This window comes from Polypterus senegalus, chromosome 8, assembly GCF_016835505.1.
Source record: "Polypterus senegalus isolate Bchr_013 chromosome 8, ASM1683550v1, whole genome shotgun sequence".
In the NCBI taxonomy this organism is placed as follows: Eukaryota; Metazoa; Chordata; class Cladistia; order Polypteriformes; family Polypteridae; genus Polypterus; species Polypterus senegalus.
In genome coordinates, this window is record NC_053161.1 from 116,457,810 (window position 1) to 116,480,273 (window position 22,464).

Below are 22,464 nucleotides of genomic sequence, written 5' to 3' on the forward strand. Positions count from 1 at the left end.
CTACGTTTTGTTTATTGTAATATTCACACCAAGATTAGACTTTACACCTTTGATTATCTTACACAAACACAGATTCATCCATCCATTTTCCAACCCGCTTAATCCGAATACAGGGTCACGGGGGTCTGCTGGAGCCAATCCCAGCCAACAAAGGGCACAAGGCAGGAACCAATCCCGGGCAGGGTGCCAACCCACCGCAGGACACACACAAACACACCCAGCACACACTAGGGCCAATTTAGAATTGCCAATCCACCTAATCTGCATGTCTTTGGACTGTGGGAGGAAACCGGAGCGCCCGGAGGAAACCTACGCAGACACAGGGAGAACATGCAAACTCGGGTCTCCTAACTGCAAGGCAGCAGCGCTAGCACTGCGCCACCATGCCGCCCACACATTCATATATAAATAAAAAATATACAGTATATACTGTATATTGCTTTTTCATCTTTATACACATTCACATCATTCATATACATCACAGATGACAAAATTGTATTACGGATGACTAGAACTGAATTTGGAAGTCCGAATTATTCCTGTGCTACTTTTCAGGCATTTGGTGTGGTTATTGTTTTTTATTGTAGAAAGTTGATACTTTACTAATTGCATGGCATTCTATTTGTTGTAAAATCTAAAGTAGCTGTAACATTTGTAATATTTGGTCAATAACCTATTATTATTATTAATATACATTTTATTTATATAGCACCTTTCCCATGCGCAAAACAGAGAGGAGCCACAGCAAGTGTGCACCAGCATTCCCTCCCTGCATCAGCTGGGTTATGGTAGCAAAGCTTTGAAAATACAAATGAAGAGGCAAATACAAGTAGATTATGTATATACCAGTTATGGCGCACTGCACGACACTTGACTTAAGCATTCATTGTTTTCATCCTCTTTCTCTGTACGTTTAGCATTCGTTTGCTCAGAGGTTAATGCGCTTGCTGCTTCCTGAGAAGCTCTTCTTTTCTCCATCCTAGCAGCCTGCTTCTTCTCTTCTTTCATCAGCATCTTTTCATGTTAAAACTGATTAAGTCAGTGTTTGTGTTGCAATTACTTTGTATGTTTTCTTTAGTTTTTCACTTAAGCTGGCACTTAAGTCTTCAATCTGCCTCAAGAATGATTGAAGGTATGAAGAGGTAAAGGAATTGACGACGAAGGTGGTAGGGAATGAGAACAGTGCCCATACACATGCGCCTCACGGCCGCCCTGCTGGCTGCTGCAGAGAGTTGATTCTACAATAAAATAAAAATAAAAAGAGTAATAACCTTGGAGGTCAATCATCACTGCGAAAGCTAAGATTAGACGTCACCTAGTATATGTGTACCAAATTTCATGTCAATAATGGTTTGCAAGCTACAGGTGATTTTAAATCCTGGGCAGGCAAACGAACAGCCACAGTAGTGTATTATTATTATTATTATTGTTCTTTATTTCACCTTATACAATTTCTTATATTAAGAATTTGTTAGTTTTTGCATACCCCTTGGGGTCAGAGTGCAGGGTCAGCCATTGTACAGTGCCCCTGGAGTAATTTTAGGTTAAGGGCCTTACTTAAGAGCCCAGCAGAGTAGGATCTCTTTTGGCAGTGACTCGAACCGGCAACCTTCGGGATACCAGCACAGATCCTTAGCCTCAGAGCCACCACTCCGCCCATATAAGAAGGATATACAGTATATATATATATATATATGTATGTATGTATTTTTTTTATACTTGGTACACTTTATTAATCTCCAAGAGGAAACTGTCTTTTCACATGGAGGTCAGAGCGCAGCTCAGCAGAATAATGTGAAATCAGAGGTTTACCATAGTTTGGACCCCAGTTCAGTTCATCTTTATTGCCCTTGTTATGGAGTTTGCCTGTTATCTCTTTGATCATGCAGTCAGTTTAATCACTAAGCCCAAATACATTTTATCAGATTTGAGCAGTATGAGTGATTGAGGCTGTGTGCATAAGTGTCACCAGTGATGGATTGGTGTTTTGCTACCTCCTACCTCACAGATTTTGGGCTGTGTAATGTGACTGGCAGCAAGAGCAGTTGCAATAAACAAAGTGGCTGCTACCCGGAAGGAACTATGATTTAAGCTCCTTTATAATTTGTAGTTCAGAACATGCCAAAGGTGAGGGAAAATGTATAGCAAATCCCTGAACAGAGCCTTTAGTTGCCTTCCAATTAGCACCTGCCTTATATACAAAAAATGCAGGTAGAGTATTAAATTTCCACTTTGGAGTTCATTTACAAAAAAATATGAGAAGAGTATTACATTTCCACCTTGGAGCATGAGACATAGTGGGTGCAACTGGAAGGGGTTAAATTTGTAGACTAATAACATAGTCCATTAAGGTGTCTGAGGCTAACTGAGCAAACGTGCATGAAATGAAATTATAATTAATTAATTCGGATTCAGCGGGTTAGAAAATGGATGGATGGATGGATAGTCTTCGGGACAGAGAACAACCCAAAGACTCTCTAGTAGTTTTGCTATATTGGTGAACTTGTAGAGGTGTCAGCTAAGTGGGCTGGGACAGGTCATATCTTGTCCGAGATGGACATGTCGAGTGCAGCTGTGATATTAATTAAGCGGGACAGACTGGAACCTGTCTCAGGCAAACAAATGGTAGTTTGTTGTGTGAACTTACAATGTGGGTGTACCACAAAGCTGAGTTTGTTTGGGTTGAATGAGAAGTGAGTTGCATGCATGTACCATCTCAACAAGTGCAAGGCATACTTGTGTAAGCTTCTAGATCTTCTATAGAATTCCTACCAACTCCCTTGGCTATGGTCGAGCATGAGCAGAGACTGCTCCACACTCACCAACCCACACAGATATACACATGTCTTTTGTAGTGAGAACTGAGGTGCATGCAAGTGTTAAAAAAATGTAAAAGTGTATGCATGCGCCATCTAGTGGCTGTGGTTGAGCGTCAGAAGAGTGGACTGCTACATACACACACACACAGGTCTTTCATTTATATACAGGCATGTCTGTGATTGAGAGTTGTGATGAGATGAAAGCAAAGACATTTCTGGGACTTTACTGTAAATTTGAATTTTTAGTAAATTGGGAATTTACTGTATGTAGTAATGAATAAGATTAACATCTGCAGTAGTTGGGTCAAAGACTTGAATAATGGGTGTAGGAAAATGGAGCTTGAAATCTAGCCAGCCATCACCATGAAGCCCCATGTGACAATTCCATCTTCTGTCCTTTTTTTTCAATCATGGTTATTATGGTTTTACTAGGGCTCCAGCCCTGGTCTCGGTTTCATTTTATTAAGTTTATTATTTTTGTTCGATTTGTTTTTTTTTTTTATTTCGCTATGATAAAATTTGAGGTAAGTCATGTTATTTGCTGTTGTCACAGTATGTCTTTTGGTTTTCCAAATATAACATCATTGTAATTTATGTTAATTCTCATACTTGTTTTCCTTCCTTTACTCACATTCTGTCTCATTTTGTTAGTAACAGGGCTCCATTATCATTATGTGACTCTTGAAAGTTGTGCCCTATGGTATTTTCCGAAGGATATTTAAGGTGATGGTGCACTGTAATGTTCAAGATTTTAGATTCAAAACACAACTTTTGCGGTGTTAGCTAGCACAGAATGGTTCTTTAGGAAGCTGGTTATCAACATATTTTTTTTTTCTGAGTTGGGTAAATATTTTGGATGTGGTTACTTCAGAAATTTTTAGTAAATTGGGAATTTACTGTATGTAGTAATGAATAAGATTAACATCTGCAGTAGTTGGGTCAAACACTTGAATAATGGGTGTAGGAAAATGGAGCTTGAAATCTAGCCAGCCATCACCATGAAGCCCCATGTGACAATTCCATCTTCTGTCCTTTTTTTTCAATCATGGTTATTATGGTTTTACTAGGGCTCCAGCCCTGGTCTCGGTTTCATTTTATTAAGTTTATTATTTTTGTTCGATTTGTTTTTTTTTTTATTTCGCTATGATAAAATTTGAGGTAAGTCATGTTATTTGCTGTTGTCACAGTATGTCTTTTGGTTTTCCAAATATAACATCATTGTAATTTATGTTAATTCTCATACTTGTTTTCCTTCCTCTTTATAGGTTGAGCCAAAGGGGCCAGAAATCCTCAGCAATGTAGCTGTGGTTATTTAAAGGCAAGAAATGCATCACGTCTGTACTGAGGCATTAGCCACTTCTTTTGTTATTTGGGTACTCTTCCTTGGATTCCTTGTGAAGATTTCTCATTCTTGAATATTTTGCTGTTGTCGTTGGTTTTCAATTTCTGTCTTTTGGCCTACTGTTTTATTCACTTTTGGATTGCCTTCAAATAAAACATTGTGTAAACGCCTTGACCATTTTCTGAAACTTTTGCGGTGTTAGCTAGCACAGAATGGTTCTTTAGGAAGCTGGATATCAACATATTTTTTTTTTCTGAGTTGGGTAAATATTTTGGATGTGGTTACTTCAGAAATTTTTAGTAAATTGGGAATTTACTGTATGTAGTAATGAATAATCTACTTTTTTTACCTTTGCATATTATTTTTGACTACAGTTATATTCTTTCTCATCTCATGATTTGTAATCTTTTATCTCTGATATTTTTCGATTGTGTCAGAACAGTTGCTGCCTAAACCCTTAATTTTGTCTTATCTGTCAATCATTCACTCTTTCCCTTTCTTTTTATGGGTGCCTTTACCCTAGAGGCATTCAAATAAAAAAAAATAAAAAAAAACTCTTATGAGGTCCATTGCCCTTTCAATGAACTAGGTAATAAGCCTTATACACATGGAGAAGTGAGTCTGAAATATCTTGTATTTCAAGTTCTTCCTTCCAGTTAACTTCCTCAAAGGGTGATGTAGCAACTAGCAATATAAACACCATCATAAAAATCAACCAGAATTGGTAGCAACCATGAGACAGACAAAATACAAAAAGTGCTGAAATTATGTTAATTAAGTAACATTCTTCATCTTCTTTCGGCTGCTCCCGTTAGGGGTTGCCACAGCGGATCATCTTCTTCCATATCTTTCTGTCCTCTACATCTTGTTCTGTTACACCCAGCACCTGCATGTCCTCTCTCACCACATTCATAAACCTTCGCTTAGGCCTTCCTCTTTTCCTCTTCCTTGGAGCTCTATCCTTAGCATCTCTCCTTTGCACACGTCCAAACCAACGCAATCTCGCCTCTCTGACTTTGTCTCCCAACCGTCCAACTTGAGCTGACCCTCTAATGTACTCATTTCAAATCCTATCCATCCTTGTCACACCCAATGTCTTTAACTCTGCCACCTCCAGCTCTGTCTCCTGCTTTCTGGTCAGTGCCACCATCTCCAACCCATATAACATAGCTGGTCTCACTACCATCCTGTAGACCTTCCTTTTCGCTCTTGCTGATACTTGTCTCCTCACACTCTTCTCCACCCATTCCACCCTGCCTGCACTCTCTTTTTCACCTCTCTTCCACAACCCCCATTACTCTGTACTGTTGATCCCCAGTATTTAAACTCATCCACCTTCGCCAACTCTACTCCCTGCATCCTCACCATTCCACTGACCTACCTCTCATTTACACACATGTATTCTGTCTTGTTCCTACTGACCTTCATTCCTCTCCTCTCTAGAGCATATCTCCACCTCTCCAGGGTATCCTCAACCTGCTCCCTACTATCGCTACAGATCACAATGTCATCAGCAAACATCATAGTCCACGGGAACTCCTGTCTAATCTTGTCTGTCAACCTGTCCATCACCATTGCAAATAAGAAAGGGCTCAGAGCCAATCCCTGATGTAATCTCCACCTCCAACTTGAAAGCATCCGTCACTCCTACCGCAGACCTCACCACTGTCACACTTCCCTCATACATATCTGTACAACTCTTAAGTACTTCTCTGCCACTCTCAACTTCCTCTTACAATATCACAGCTCCCCTTGAGGCATCCTGTCATATGCTTTCTCCAGGTCCACAAAGACACAATACAACTCTTTCTGGCCTTCTCTAAACTTTTCCATCAACATCCTCAGAGCAAACATTGCATCTGTGGTTCTCTTTCTTAGCCTGAAACCATACTGCTGCTCACTAATCATCACCTCACTTCTTAACCTAGCTTCCACTACTCTTTCCCATAACTTCATGCTGTAGCTCATCAATTTTATTCCTCTGTAGTTACTGCAGTCCTGCACATTCCCCTTATTCTTAAATATTGACACCAGTACACTTCTTCTCCACTCCTCAGGCATCCTCTCACTTTCCAAGATTCCATTAAAAAACCTGGTTAAAAACTCCACTGACATCTCTCCCTAAACACCTCCATGCTTCCATAGGTATGTCATCTGGACCAACGGCCTTTCCATTTTTCATCCTCTTCATAGCTGTCCTTACTTCCTCCTTTCTAATCTGTTGCACTTCCCAATTCACTATCTCCACATCATCCAACCTCTTCTCTCTCTTGTTCTCTTCACTCATAAGCCTCTCAAAGTACTCTTTCCATCTGCTCAACACACTCTCTTCGCTTGTGAGTACATTTCCATCTTTATCCTTTATCACCCTAACCTACTGCACATCTGTCCCAGCTCAGTCCCTCTGTCTAGTCAATCGGTACAGGTCCTTTTCTCCCTCCTTAGTGTCCAACCTCTCATACAACTCATCACAAGCTTTCTTTAGCCTTCACCACCTCTCTCTTCACCTTGCCCTTATCTCCTTGTACTCTTGACTACTTTCTGCATCTCTCTGACTATCCCACTTCTTCTTTGCCATCCTCTTCCTCTGTATACTCTCCTGTATTTCCCCATTTCACCACCAGGTTTCCTTTTCCTCCTTCCCCTTTTCAGATGTCATACCAAGCACCCTTCTTGCTGTCTGTCACCCTTACTACATCTGCTGTAGTTTCCCAGCTGTCTAGTAATTTTTCACTGCTACCCAGTGCCTGTCTTGCCTCCTCCGTAAACTCAACCTTGCAGTCTTCCTTTTTCAACTTCCACCATTTGATCCTTGGCTCTGCCCTCACTCTCTTCCTCTTCTTGATCTCCAACGTCATCCTACAGACCACCATCCTATGCTGCTTAACTACACTTTCCCCTGCCTCCACTTTGCAGTCTTCAATCTCCTTCAGATCAACTCTTCTGCATAGGATGTAATCTACCTGTGTGCATCTTCCTGCACTCTTGTATGTAACCCCATGTTCCTCCCTCTTCTTAAAATACGTATTCACCACAGCCATGTCCATCCTTTTGACAAAATCCACTATCCTTGACACCATACCTACCCATCACCTCCTCGTCTCCACTGTTCCCTTCACCAACATGCCCATTGAAATCCGCTCCAATCACCACTTTCTGTCCCTTTGGTACACTGTTCATTACTTCATCCAACTCACTCCAAAAATCTTCTTTCTCACCCATTGCACACCCAACTTGTGGTGCATATGCCTTAACGACATTCATCATCACACCTCCAATTTCCAGCTTCATAATTATCACTCTGCCTGACACTCTTTTCACCTCCAAAACACTCTTGACATACTGTTGCTTCAGAATAACTCCTACCCCATTTCTCCTCCCATCCACACCATGATAGAACAATTTGAATCCACCTCCAATCCACCTGGCCTTACTCCTCTTCCATTTAGTCTCTTGCACACACAATATATCAATTTTCCTTCTCTCCATCATATCTGCTAACTCCTTCCCTATACCAGTCATACTGCCAACATTCAAAGTTCCTATCCTCAGTTCCACTCTCTTTACTTTCCTTCTCTCCTCCTGCCTCTGGACACGCCCACTTCTTCTCCTTCTTCGTCTTCTTCGGCCAACAGTGACCCCATTTCCACCAGCACCCTGTTGACTAACAGTGCTGGTGGCGGTCGTTGTTAACCCAGGGCTCGACCGATCCGGTATGGAAATTTGTATTGTTGTCCGCATATTGATTTGGCAAAATTTTACACCAGATGCCCTTCCTGACATAACCCTCCCCATTTATCCGGGCTTGGGACCGGCACAAAGAAACACACTGGTATGTGCATCCCCTGTAACATTAAATGATTTAAACATGTTCAGAGGTAGTTCTGTGCAATAGGTTATTAATGAAAATGTAATGTTCCCCACACAAAAATTACAACACCATCCCCACTGCACAAAAGAGTATGTTTTCCCCTTCTTCTTTCTAACTACTGGAGATTCTCTCAAGCCACATTTATTCCTGATGTTGCCTTGTGTCATAAAAGGCCATGTAGAACATTTTTTGCAGCCTTCATCTCTCAGCAGGTGAAACTTGGAGCTCTCAGATAAAGTTGTCACTATTGTTTCTTAACATTAACAATTAATAATTTTATTACCAAAATTACATTTCTGCAGAATTTTAAATGAAGTAGAAACTCAGACAGAAAATAATTGTTAGGTAATATTTAATTGCCTAATATTTTACACAAAGCAAATTACAAATTGCATCAGAGATGTTTTGACAATTACTTTGTTTGTGCTCTGGCAGTTGAAATGACTTGCTCAAGGTCATGTAGTATTTAGCGGTAGAAGCTGAATCGGCAGCCTTGTGGTTTAGAGTTCAACACCTCAACCACTAGGTCAAACTGCCTAGTTGCTTCAGCAGTTGATGTATTTCATTATTGCTGTTATGTAATAGCACAGTAATAAGAATTTTTTAACATCAAAAACTAATGCTAATAGAGTTTAATTAAAAGCCACCTTGTGCTTATGTGGATATCTCCTCTTTTGGACTGGAAAGTATCCTGCCTTCTCCTCTACAAAACTGCCAAAAGCTGGGCAAATTAGGGAAACAATTTTAAAGATCAATAGTACTGTTTTTTTTTCAATAACCAGTGAAGTTGAAGAAAGGTATATTTAGCTGGTGCTGTGTTCACAAGCCACACCTTATCTTATGCAGTGTTTTGTTGAACATTTGCTGTTGTGAATTATATGGGGTTGGCTGCAAGGTACCCCAAACTTCTGACCTTGTCCTGTGTTTGCTGTTACATGTTATATTTGATATTTTGATATATAATGCTTGTCTTAAACAAATCTTTTAAACTTGAAAAAAGTCATGCAAATCGACAAATTCTTGTAACTTACTACTTTCAAAAATAATGTATGATTTTCAGTCAGTCATTTTCTAACCCACTTAGTCCTGAACAGGCTCACCTGGGCTTGGTGCTGGAGCCTATTCAAGCTGTCATACGGCGCAAGGCAGGAATAAACCTTGGATGGGGCAGGCCCGGTCTTAAGTATTATGGGGCCCTAGGCGAAAGGGGGGTCCAGGGGCCCCCTGAGGGGGGCGGAGCCATAGAGATCTTGACTCAAACCGCTCCGCTTTTATAGACAGCGCCCACGCGGACACTTTAGGCAATTTAGGGGGAGGTACTCTCAGTATCTGGGCTGGGTTACCTGAAAACAAATTAGGCAAGTGCACTGGCATATGGAAGAGAGAGAGAGGTGTGACCAAGGCTTCCTGTCAATTTAATGCAGACAACCCTTAATTTTAATCCTTACCTGACTTTTGCTGAGAAAGAGAGAGTAATAAGATCAGAAAGGACATGGCAGAGGCAAAAGCCTGTGAGGTTTTCATTGTTTCAGCGCATCTCACCTACAATAAATGTACTTTTCCAAAAGAGGGCACTCTTGTCCACTTAAGGCAGACTGGGTGAACGTTGTCAAATCACTGACTGATAATAGTATATTTCCTGTTTTCCTCTTTTAGTGTCAGAAAATAGTTGTGGTTTGCCTCTGGCACGCAGACGTCTTCTCAGGAAATCTACCCATTTTAAACTAAACTAATTGCAACCAGCAAGGTAAGTAAGTTTCACAAATATCACTAAAGTAATTGTTATTTAAAAAAAACTCAAAGTCATCTACACCTCAGATTTTTAAAGAAATGGGCAATTTCTTTTTATAGTGTAAATGAATCTTTAAAGGTAATTAGGAAACTCACAAGTTAAAAAAATTTACAGACATAACTGAATGTTGACATTTGTCAATAAATAAACTTATTTTAAGATGAATTTTGAGTAATCATTCTAGTAGAATTTGATAGCAAAAATACAAACAAGCCTTTTTCCAAAAGTTACAATGAGAAGTCTGTTGTACTATGTATAATTTTATGTATAAAACTTTGTTTAAATGCATCTCTCAGTTTATCATACCAACAGTAGATGTGCTTTCCTGGAGTTTTTTTTTTTTTGTTAGCAACATTTTTTTTAATAAATTTAGCATAATATACCCCAATTAGTCCAGTTCAGGACTAGGAGGAGCAAAGAATATCAAGAAAGCACAGAGCACCAGTTCATTGCAGAGACCATTCATGCACACACTCATACTCACCTAGTTAACCTAACCTGCACAACCTTGGGTAAGTCAAAGGAAAATTCACAGAGACACAAGGAGAAGATCAGTGACTAGGCTTATATTTTGACCCTTAAATGCTGAATCGATGAAGGAACAGAATTAATCACTGTGTCACCCTCAAAAAAGATCTCCATACAGATAACATCCAGGTATGCAAGCCCAGTATACTGTCTTTGTGATGTGGCATCTCTACCCACTTTAACACTATGCCACTACAAATAAAACATGAATTTCATATTTTTTACCAAGAACATTATTCTTTCATGTTTTCTAAATACTTAAGAAATAATCTCATTAACAGCAAAGACCCAAAATACATTGTATAATTCAGAAATAATCAAAAACTGACATAACACTGGCTAATCCTTGAGGGCATGAGAAGACACTCAGAAATGCAAATGATTGTAATGAAGGGTTACTTCATTCTTCTCTGATGGCAACTAAAGTGTAGGCACTTCAATGGCAAAGTTTTGAAAAAAATACTTCCTGAGGTGCTTGCTTTAAAAAGGAATTTGTTAAAAAAGAAGGAAAATAATCAGTATTCTTAAAGGTAATCTTATGTAAGGTTTAGTAACTAGTACATGAATGAAGTGAATCTCCACAGAAAAGCTGGTACCCATTGTTGGTTTTGAAATTCGAATACAGTTATTGTTGCATACAGTGCATTAATCCATTGAATAGGCCTTAAGTGGGAACAAAGACTTCTAGGTAAAAAAATTTACCTTAACATCAAAATTGATTGGACAATCATATCCATATTTTGTTTTGATTTGAATAATGGGCAGAAATAAAATCAGGATTACGAAAATAGTTGTAACAATTGTTTTTATACTATTATTTTAAAGTTTGAGTTCTTGCCTAAGTGTAAGAATACTTTTTCAGGTTACAGAGCTATGGAAAATTCTCCCAAAAGTGTTTTATAAAGTAGTATTTTGTTAAGTTTGAGATGTACAGATAACCATTCATCCTTTCATTAAAAAAGAAAAAGTTTTTTTCTTTGAGTCCCAAAACCTTAATTAAAGTTTTCCATTTAAGTTTCATTGCAAATCTGATATGCATACAGCAAAGCATATTAATGTGTTACCATCAGCGAAAGTTGAAAATCAGTTAGACCCACAGCTGTACTGTCACAGGTAAATAGAAAGAAAAACTGAAGCTCCAATTAGATATGTTTCTTGATCAGGTAGTTTTGTCTTTTTTTCCCAGCAAAAAAGAACAATTAATTTTAAAATGATCCTCTCACCTTTAAGAAAAACATAACCCTTTAACATCCCAGATTACAGGGGGTCCTCGGGTTACAACGTCTCGACATACAACGTTTCGAGTTTACAATGCTCACTCCCATAAAAACTTAAAAAAATTGAGACGTGAGAAGCAATAAAGGTAAGGTTTTTTTACACTCATTTTTTTCTGTTACTACAGTACAGTGTATAGTACTGTATATTTATGACCTTTTCCTTTTTCTGTGGCTTAGTTGTGTTTTTATGTTCTAGATTATGATTTTGCAAATGTGTTAGGATAGGTAAGTGACTGAGGCTAGGGTGTGTTTCGACTTACACCAAAATTCGGGTTATATCACTGTTGAAGGAACGGAACTGTGTCTTAACCCGAGGACCCCCTGTATTTCATCAGTCTACTGTTCTGTCAGAAGGAGTGAGGCAGAAAATAATATAGAATGGGACCAGAAATTAAGATGTGGACAAGAAAACAAGCAATGACTTGTAACCAGTAAGTCAAACACATGATCATCAAGCTAAAAATAAGAATTCTAAATCATAGTCAATACAGTCATATTTCTTTTTCAAAGATTTGTTAGCCAAGAACACAATCAAAAGTTAGATGCACCAATATCTTAGTTTTCATACTTAAACTTGTATAAATAATAAGTGTTGATCGTAAACTTAAATACCCATGATCCCATGTTACAGCTGTTTACTTCCAGGTATAGCAACAAGGCAGGAGCTGTTCCCCAAAATGGTGGCAGCTGCATGAAAACAAAATGACACTGAAGAAGATGCAAAAATAATTAAACTAAATTAAATAAATTCCAATTAGGAAAACTGTTAACAGAATTGGAATTTTTATTTGTTCCAAAACCTAAAGCAAATGTGAAAAGGTCCACCCAAGTACCACAATAAAGTAAAAAAAAAAACAAAAAAACTTATAAATGAAAGTAAATCATAATAGCTGCACAGGTTCTCCTTCATTGCTTCTGAGTCGATCTTTTCCTTTCACTATTTTATTTTTTTTTTGAATTTCTGATTGTGTATTGTTTGCTCTATTTATTTTTTAAATTTTGAAATGTGCAGTATATGCAGCAGGCTTTGATTCTGTGGCTGTGATCCCCCATGCTTCCCCTCACAACCTGTTCCAGAAAATTGTCAAAGGCTAGTTGTGGATCTCGGGAAGAAAACGTGTCACAATCTAAATTAATGAAGACAGCTGATTTATTTGGATTCTTGAGAGGTGTGCCCAGCATCAATGAAAATGTTACTGCTGTCTTCCATATTGCTGATCGGATACATTGCTCCAGAGTTCTAAATTATGTCTGCCAAATTCTATTAACCTGCCTCTGGAGGTCAATCATGTCACCTTGTCAGCTGACTTAAAATCTGTATGTAATTTCTCTTGGAGCCTTGTAAATCATACAGTGTTGTACCTCAGAACAGATGGCTGGTTGCTTTGGTCTCTGAAGACTAAGTTTGAAATTAGTGCACATGCTCCATTCCTGTACTCCACCTGAAAACAAGATATAAGTCAATATTAAAGCATTTTGTTTTATTAATTGACTAATGCAATTGTTTATGTTGTATTATTCTACAGAATGTGTCTTTGACAGAGTAATGTCCAGTATGTATTACTGCAGTTTTTCAATTAATGTTGCTTGCTTTTAACAAGGGCAAGTATGAGTACAAATTGCATTTTCCTTGTGTTATGTACAGAAAATCAATTTAAAATTATTTCACTTATTGTGGTCAGTTACTGCTTTTCTTTCTGGAACATCAATTCACAAAAATTAGAAATTCACTTCACAGCAGATTACTTTTAAAGATGTACTCAAGGTAAAACAATGCTACATAATGCAAAAATAAAAAAACAAATGGTTTTCTTTTTGGAAATGATGAGAGCTAGAGAACAAATATTATCGCAGGTTTTGTAATAAACCCACAACAGGAAGCAGAATTACCATCTATTGTATTCGGGGTGTCACTTTCATTTTGAAACAGAAGATAACACTAGAATTTCACCTTGAGTTGGTAGCAGATGGCTGAGTAACTTTGGTTTCATGATTACTAAATGTAATTAAGTTGCTAAACTGCTATGACCAAATAATTGAGGTGGCTTTGCTGTTGGCCAAAATGAGCAATCTGCACAGCAATTACAAGATGCACCTTTATATTCTCCATTGGACCAGTTTTCTTAGAATTTACTTAATTCTATCTATCTATCTATCCATTATCCAATCCACTATATCCAAATGACAGGGTCATGGGGGTCTGCTGGAGCCAATCCCAGCTAACAAAGGGTGCTAGGCCGAGCGCCAGCCCACCGCAGATCTATCTATCTATCTATCTATATTCCGAAAGTTGATACTAAACATACTCTGAAACAACATAAAATTATTACAGCTAGGAGGTTGCAAGACTGAAAAGATGGGAAAAAGTGTGATAGTTTTTCTGCTATGATTCATTTTTTAGGCAGAGTATTAACAACAAAAGAATTTTAGGATACTTCTCAGTTTAAGAATATGAAACCCCTTATTCAATTTCACTATTCTTTGTATGTGTAACAATATTGACCATATAAACCATAAGATGCTTTAAATACAAAATTCTTAGTTGATTGCAAAGGAAAACTGATGTGTAAAACATGGTGCTAATGATGAATATGGAAATATAGTGCTGCCTATGTACACCGATCAGCCACAACATTAAAAGCACTGACAAGTGTACTGAATAACTTTGATTACCTCACTGATGACAAAGAGTTTAAGGTGTTGACTTGGTCCAGATTCCCCAGATCTCATTGCAGTCAAGCATCTGTTTGATGTGCTAGAAAAACAAGTCTGACCCACAGAGAACGCAATTTGCAGAACATAAAGGATCTGTTTCTAATGTCTTTGTGCCAGATACCACAGGACACCTCTAGAGGTCTTGTGGAGTCCATGCCTTGATGTGTCAGAGCTGATTTGGCAACACGAAGAGAGTCAACACAATAGTAGGCAGGTGGTTTTAATGTTTTGGCTGAGTGGTGTGGGTTGTCTGGTATTACGAAAATTTTATGAGATATTAAGCACTAAAAGGGCTTTTAAAATCAACTGTCCAGAAAGAGTAAAAAGAGTGGATTTTTTTATACACAATATTGGGAGAAAAGAAGGTGCATCAAGATGGTCACACTTACAGGTAACCTAACTTAGACACTATTAAAATATCCAACTACACCACCCAGTTTTATTAAGAGATCTGGGAACTCTTTAAATGTACCGATAATAGCACACAGGTTTCTTTAAATTGGGCGGCGAGTAAACACACAATGAAAGACACAACAGAAATTTCAGGAAAAGCAACAGTAACTTCTATTACACAAGACAATATAAAGTACATCCATCTATCCATTATCCAACCAGCTACATCCTAACACAGGGTCATGAGGGTCTGCTGGAACCAATCCCAGCCAGCAGAGGACGCAAGGCAGGAACAAACCCTGGGCAGGGCCCCAGCCCACCGCAGATATAGAATACTGTACATTAAAAAGATAAATGAACATTAAAAAAAAAATCTAACAATATCAGGAACGAAATTCCTTTTTTTTTAAAGGAAAGCACACAGTCCATACTTTAATAGTCCATTAAAAACATGAAGTGGAGGATACAACCTTTAGTGGTGCAGAGTCCGGTTTGTACACTGTTTACCCTAACAATTAATCGTCCAACTGTCCATGGATGCAGTCTGTTCACTGGACACTCGTTTCCCAACAGAAGTTTTGTCAAATCATTGAATCCCTGTCAGCGTCTCTTCATTGTTCCTTTTTTTTCCACACTGGACTCCATGTGTTGCTGTGACCTAGGCACGCCTCACCTCATTTCTCATCTGCCAGCTTTGCCTTGTCCTTTCATGTTGCTTCCCTCTCTCGCTGGACTCACACCTGGCGTCTCCTTGTGGAGCTGTCTCTTCTTCCCTGGAAGTAAGTGTTGCTGTCCTTGTGCCTCATGTCGTGCCAGCCACGTACCCTTGTCTGCCTGCGAGCCCCTGTGTTCTGTCCGAATGTCTTGGCAGCATCTTCAATGGACTGTCCCTCACCCCTGCCTTCTCCTGCCCAGAAGTTTAAATGTCCTTCAGTCCCTGCCTAGATCGATAGGACGTTGGATTAAACCAGGGGTCCTCAATCACAGTTCTGGAGGGCAGCAGTGGCTGCAGGTTTTTGTTCTAGCCCGATTGCTTAATTAGAAAGCAATCCTTGCCAATAATTTAATTGCATGGCTTGTTAGTGCTTTAACTCTGTAACGTCAGGTAATTCTCATATCCTAGATTTTTTTCCCCTTACTAATTATATCACCCAAATGATTCGAAGGCTGAAATGGATGAGTAATTCCCAGTCCTTCAATTTTTCTCTTCACTTTCCTTCCAAGTATTTAATTAAACCCAATAGTGCATGATCAATACACACAGGTGTAAATGGTAACAAGCTAAATGGAGAAATGCTGGTCTCTTTTGTCATTTGCATGTTATTGCTAATTAGGCACAATTAAAACTAAGAATACATCTGCTTAAGACTAAAATAAGCAATAAGGGTTCAAAATCTTAACGAGTGAAACAACTAAAGTGAAGCAGAAGTGTCACTTGAGCAGTAAGTGATTCTTATTAAGCAATTGGGTTGGAGAAAAAACCTGCAGCCACTGCGGCCCTCCAGGACCGTGATTGAGGACCCCTGGATTAAACAATGGCACATCCAAATTTCCTGGGTTTAACAAATAGTGTAAACACAATAGAGTAAACACAAGTTGCCAACTATGGATGAGTACACATATGCTGATTAGAAACCAATATTCTCAGACACGTTAATTTTTCAAGTCAGATTAATACAAAAGTTTTCCAAGAAAGGAGCAGTTCTTTTATCACAATTTTGTATTGTTTGTATACTTAAGCAGTTAAAACTTCAAAGCGGTGATTCTTTTGCAAGACAGCAAATACCTATATCCTGTAGACAGCCATCACAATAATCAGTAACAGGATTACCCAGGAAATTTGCCTTTTAACTTCTCACCCCAGTCCCAACAATGGGTGCATTTTTTCTCTTCATCTACTGTGTTTTAAATGTAATATTTACATGTTCCTTTGCCTAAGAGAGAAATGTAACCACCCAGTGTACAAAAAAATGCCCCCCTCTGACAAAGATATATGTATGAATGCAGAGTCTGAACTGAGGTGAAATAATGAATAGGCAATTGGAGATGGGTATGCTACATATATAAAGGAATGTCTGGTATTTCAGTTTCTATCAACCACTGTGACTGTGACAGTAGACATTTGGGTTCAAAGTGGTGGAACCAATATTGTGAATTTTGTAATCCATGTTAGAAATTGATAGTTGAAGAAGATATAATAATTTGGCAGCACAATAATTAGTAAGTGGTTGGTAAGATATATTTTAGAATAAACAGAAGGATCATAGAGAATATTTGGAACTATAGTTGAATTTTTAGTTGAGCTATGGTTTGGTGGTAGAATCTGTTAGTGTTGATTCCTCACGGATGCAGTGTCCTGTGTTAGAATTCCTGGTCTTGTATTACCACCCCCAGGGTGTGTTTTTGTCAATGTATTTCAGTTTTTCTCCCACGTCTCCAAAGACATGATTTTTACATTAATTGCCAATTCCAAATTCCCTTTATGTAAGTGAGAATGAAAGTCTGTGTTTCCTACATTTCACCCGGTACTGCCACCATAGGCCCCATCCCTCTGTGACCTTGAATTGGTTAAGCAGACTTGAAAATGCAAGGGTCAGTGAATAGTTATTGATCACTGCATTGGGAGTGATCATTTTAAGTATGAGAATGGAGAATAACCAGGGGCCTCATGCATAATGCTGTGCGTAGAATTCACACTATAACATGACGTAAGCACAAAAGCCGAAATGTGCTTACACACAGAAAAATCCAGATGCAGGAATCTGTGCGTTTGCCAACTTCCGTGTTCTTCCGCTCCATTACGCGTGAAAAGTAACGCTCGTGCACGCGCTTTATGTAACGCCCCAACTCCTCCCAGAATTACTCCTCTTTGAATATGCAAATCAATATAAACAGCCCTTAAGCTGAGCGTTCTGTGAAAAGACAATGGGAAAAGCACGGGGAAAATATAAGAATTTCAGAGAATACCAAGTGGAGGCAAAGGAAAAATATACAATTTGTTTATTTAAACCGTGGTATAAACAACAAAAGGAAGTTGATCGAGTGACAAAGCGTGTTGGAGAAACTTGAAAGCTCAAGTTCACAAAGTCACACAGTGCCAAAATAAAAAAGAAGTCACATATCAATGTCGCTGTGAAAAAGCGAGTCGTAGCCCACCGTCTGAGCTTATTAGGGTACAGACAAAAGAAAAATAGGCACACAGTGGGAAAAAAGCACGAAATGTCAACTTTAATCTCGAAATTTCCACTTTAATCATGTAGTGATTAGATAAACTCTGACATTTATTCAGAGTTTGCGGACAAAAGCACTTTTATTGCAACAATTTCATCATCTGATAAAGCATTACCTACTAACCATGGCATGATACAACAAAAGTATTTCATAAGTGACAACATGCCAAGGTGATTTTTTTTGACTTACAATACTCAAGAATGCATACAAGAGAGCTATTTCATGCTATGGTCTGAATAAAACCACGGACTGCTGGTAATGGAAGGGAATGCAAGTTGAGGATGTTCAATTACCATTGAAGAAACTTTTCACATCTTACAATGAGGCATCCTGCTTTTAATTCATTCACGAGCTAGCCTCAAGGCATAAGACTGACTTGACGGTTTAAGTACAGGTACAGTATATATAATGCACTTCAACAAGCTTTAAAACCATTCCAGCAGAATATGATGATATTTTCAATGAGTTTGTAGTTTATTGTAGTCCTCAGCGTCTATTGAAGTGGTTAGAGAATTGACACTTAAGTTTTTATAGGCTAAACAGTGTCTTTTTGACTTACTGATAGCTCAGGGTGACTTCAATCCATACACCATACATACTGCACATTGGTCCATTAATACAAAAGGATGGCTGCATGAGAATATTCAGTGGCTAATGATGCATTGATACTACTGCAGGAAAAACTGCAATTTGTAAATTGCTTACTGTGAATTAACAATTTACTTCTTGGCCTTGAAGTGGTTTCTTTGTGAAAGTAAATATGAAATGAATGTATTATTAGCTATCCCTTGTGATTAAACATCAAGCCCTATTACTCTCAACACACTCAGAGGGTTCAGAGCAATGTGGCTGCAATATGTAGTGTTAGCTGTGGAATCAGGTGAGAAGGTGGCATAGTGGTTAATGTTGACACATTTTGCACCCAGGGTTCTGGGCCTGAATCCAGCCTGGGCACTCTCTATGTGAAGTGTGTTTTTTTTTACCCCAAAGAGGAATTTTGGTTCTCCTCATACATCCTAAAGATGTTGTATACAGTATATGCTAGGCTACTCATCTCTAAAATAGCCATATTTCATAAAATATAGGTAGGTGCATTCCAGTGTTCTGCAATGGAACTGCCATCCCATCTAGGTTGCTTCCTGCATTGTAGTCCTTCTGATTAATTTGATTAAGATGGATAATGGATGAATGAGTACTATGTACATGGGAGCTTTGTAGTATGAACATCTGGTTATCAGGGATTTTGAGCATCAAACTATGCTTTGTCACAGAAATGAAATTAAGATTTAAAAAAATCACACTAAAAAAAGTTTTAGCACATCTCACTGATACTAATTTCAGTATTTTAAAAATAAATTAGGTTTTAGCTTAAGATTAAGCATTTCAGGATATTGTACAGAAAGAAAACATGGTAAGGCTCTCAATTGGGAAGGTGTCTATTAAAAATGCATTCATTGACTCTTTGAAGGAGAGTGGACATCCGGTCTCTGCAAGGTTTCCTGAATGAACTGTTTTGACAGATAAAGCCACAGTGCAACAGCCTAAGCATAATTAACCCCACCAGTTAAGTGGTGGGCATAAACATTAAGTCATAATGCAGCCCATAATGAGAAAAACTATAGGATGATGATGATGAGGATATACTGGCAAATTATAATGAACTAAGTTCCCTTTCCCTGCTGTTACACTTCATCTTATGTTTGGTGCTCTATTGTAGCACATACATATAGACCCAAATGACAAGAAAGTCTGTAGAGTAATGCCTACATATGTGTATAAATATGGATAGATCAATAAGGAGTTCCAAAATGTTACAACAATATGATTTGAACTACCACTTCATCTTCCATACAAACAAAAATATCTGCTTTGGCTTTTGCATAATCTTAATCCGTCCTGCCAAGTGTTGTCATCCTCCATACTGAAAAGGAGACTCATTCTTTGCCTATACAGTTACGCATTATGGTTTGTTCATGCCCATACCTGTGAAAGGAATACTAAACATATTTAGTTATTGTGCATGAAATGCTCAAGGAAACTCCAATACATGCATAAAACATGGCTGAACTTGCCTTAACCTGAAGTACTTGGCCTTTCTCCATGTGTTGTGTTTAATATTATGTGGATGACCTACTTATGTTTACAGCATCTAGTTTAAATCTTGTATCACCTGACACTGTGACCTGTTAGTTCTAATTGTGGCACAGTCACATTGTGGTATCTGAGTCTTGACATGGAGAGAGTTGTCTCAGCATTGAAAAACTGACACTAGGGGACTGTGCAAATGATGGATTTAGTGAAGAACTTAATGTGGTGGTAATGCATGAAAATGCAAGGGGTCGAAACAGTAACAAATGTACATTACAGATTTAAAGATATTCACTATTCACACTGTTTGAAGCACACCACAAAGGAATGCTACACCAGAAAATTGACTTTGCCAGCCTATAGCAATGGAAATGTAGTTGTAGCTGACTCATACTTGAGCAAAGATCAATACCCTGAAGCACAAGGGCCAGCAATTATAATTATGTATTGATAATGGTGAATCTTTTATATCAGCAGACTTCCAAGGATTTGCACACTGAAATGAAAAAAGACACTGTGCTGAGGCCCTCCATTACTCCAGTTCAGGTAACAAGCCAGGTCCAGAAAGTGCCAACATAGTCTATGCCCTACTTGGACAATAGAACTAAAGCCATATTTCCATCTTACGTACACGTGAAGCCTGTTTTCCAAAGGACACTTTGAGTCTGCATTATGTCACCAGAGGCTCTTTCAGGTATGTTTACTTATTGGATTACAATCCAAATTATATGCATATTTTCTCATTTCCCTATTGCTTTTAGATAAAGGATCAACTAAAATCCTAGAATGTGTAATGTAATAACATATTGTGCATTAGTAGCAGGCACTTCCATAGTGAGCTGCAGAACCCAAAGTGAAACCAAGGAGGGAAAAATACACAAAAAATAGGTAGATTTATTAAAATATTAAACAGTAGGAGTGGTAAACACAGGGAGAACCTGCTTTTCCTCTCAGCCTCCCTAAACAGGTCCTGCACCCCTGTCTGCCTCCTGGGGTGGTTTGTCTACTTGCTTGACACTGTATTGCCCCAAAGTACTCCCTTTACCTCTCATCTCTCTCAATAGGCTCTAGGTCTTCTTCTTCCTACCAGGTGAGTGTTTGTCCCACTCATCTCTCAGCCAAGAATTTAATAGATTTATAAGGTCACATGTGCAAAGTACAGTGAAATTCTTACTTAAATGTGCTAACCAAAATGTAACACGTTGCCACTCTCCAAAACCTTGATTAATGAGTAGAACAGTCTTATCTTAAAATTTTGGTCTTTGTTACTTAAAACGTAAACATTTTTGTCATTAGCAGAGAAACAGAATCAAGGATACTTGAATTATAAACATCCACCTTTTCTCCTGCACTTCTTCTTTCCAAGAACTAGTAAACTTTGGTCCCTGTTGAAGCCCTCTTGTGGCCATCATTGATTTAAAACGGACTGAGAGTCTGGGTGTTGGACCTAGGTGGTAAATATTGCTAAGGTCAGCCCTGACACAGACAGGCGTAGGACACAGTTTCAAAGCACACAGGGCTTTTATTTTCTTTTTCTCCATTGTGGAAACATCTTCCCCGTTCCCACAATCACAACAACACAGTCCCAAACACAGCATAAACAATATTTTCTTTTTTCCTTTTTGTTTTATCTTGGTAGAGTAATATACAGTATATTTTGCTCTACTTTCCCCTATTACATCATTAATATGTAGCCTTAGAATGCCTAATCTCACAGACTTACCAGTATTTATAAGGTATTATTGTATAGAACTTATCCCCACTTTCCTTTCTATATCTATAACCTCAGGCAATTAGATGTAGTAAAAACACAAGCAGAAGTTAAGTTACACATAAAATAATGTATTATTGATAATATTCATAAATAATAACAAAATGCAAAGTACATTTGAATATTGGCAACCATACAACCTGATTAAATGGTGATGTGTAGTTTCAGGTGGCACACAGACTTGTAGTTACTTAAAATGTCTCTAGTTAAGGCATCATTGGTGCTCAGCTTTCAGCCACATGTCTGTTCAATATGTCTGCTGAGTTGTGCTCTTCATTGTGCTGTTCTTGTCAGTTCATGGTGTGGTGGTCTTCATCAGATGTTAGTAAGAGAGAGATACTTCTACATCATCACAGGTTAGCAAGAGAGAGAATGTGGTTGAGCAAGCAAATTTATGGGTTTTCTGTCTAACCCCTACAGCCAATAGGACATCATGGTACTTAAAGGCCTCTGAGACAAGCCAATTCCAAACAGCCATACCTCAGACCAATGGGGGAAATAGAACATCTTAACACCTGCCCCCAAACCATATGTTAACATAACCTGGCTTCCTTGCGGGTGTTGAAAGACTTTAGCAGAGAAATACTCATCAAACTGGTTTAAGACACATCCCCCAAATCCTGTCGTAAAATTACAA